Raw genomic sequence first — 987 nt, forward strand, 5'->3', positions numbered from 1 at the left:
TATATATATATATATATATATATATATATATATATATATATCGTTTAAGGTCCGCTTTCCATGCTAATATATATAAATGTATGAGCATATATATATATGTGTGTGTGTGTGTGTGTGTAGAAAGGACTTCTTTCCCTTACTCCATGCACAAAATCCAGTCACACAGTTTTGGTTGGCCCAAGGTTATAGGAGAGGACAGACGCCCAAGGTGCGCTGCAGTCAGAGTGAACTCAAAATCAGGTGGTTGTGAAGCAACCTCCTCAACCACATAGCTACACACACAAACTTATATATATACAATAATCCCTCACCGTATCGCGGTTCACTTATCGCGGTTTATTATTTAAGCTTACGGCGATTCCTCCGTGGTGTTGTTTTGAATTTATAATAATAATGAATATATACAAATTATAAAAATAATTGAAAAAATATACAGTACAGTACTGTTTCTACTTTGTTGATTTTCACCTGTCACAGGGAGTTTTGGAACATAACGCCAGCGATAGTCGAGGGATTACTGAACAGACAATCTTACACACACAAACCTGCATGTCATGCACACTGAAGCATGCATCTTTTGCACACTAAAACATGCATATACATACACATATCTACACACATGCAGATGTGCAAGTAATTTTACATGCACATATGTACAAACAATCTTACACACACACACACACACAAACACACACGTCTGTCACACACTAAAACATACACAAATGTACACATAATCTCACACACACACACTCCTAACACAATCCCATGATGCATTGTTTATATTTTGTCACTTCAGCTATCCTTACTACTACTACTACTACTACTACTACTACTACTACTACTATTAATACTACTACTACTACCCCTGTTACTTTGACTTTAATAAATTCTGTATCGACACTCTCACACTAACACCCAACACACACACATCACACACACACACACACCCAACACACACACACACCCAACACACACACACATACACAC

General features: G+C 36.9%; 1 protein-coding gene across 1 annotated transcript in view; it reads right to left on the bottom strand.

The window, feature by feature from the left end:
• The window catches only part of LOC106877214 (phosphatidylinositol-binding clathrin assembly protein), a 91,224-nt gene that overhangs the window by 67,123 nt on the left and 23,114 nt on the right, over nucleotides 1–987 (bottom strand). The window lies entirely within an intron of this gene.

The sequence above is a fragment of the Octopus bimaculoides genome, chromosome 27, assembly GCF_001194135.2.
Source record: "Octopus bimaculoides isolate UCB-OBI-ISO-001 chromosome 27, ASM119413v2, whole genome shotgun sequence".
NCBI classification, from domain to species: domain Eukaryota; kingdom Metazoa; phylum Mollusca; class Cephalopoda; order Octopoda; family Octopodidae; genus Octopus; species Octopus bimaculoides.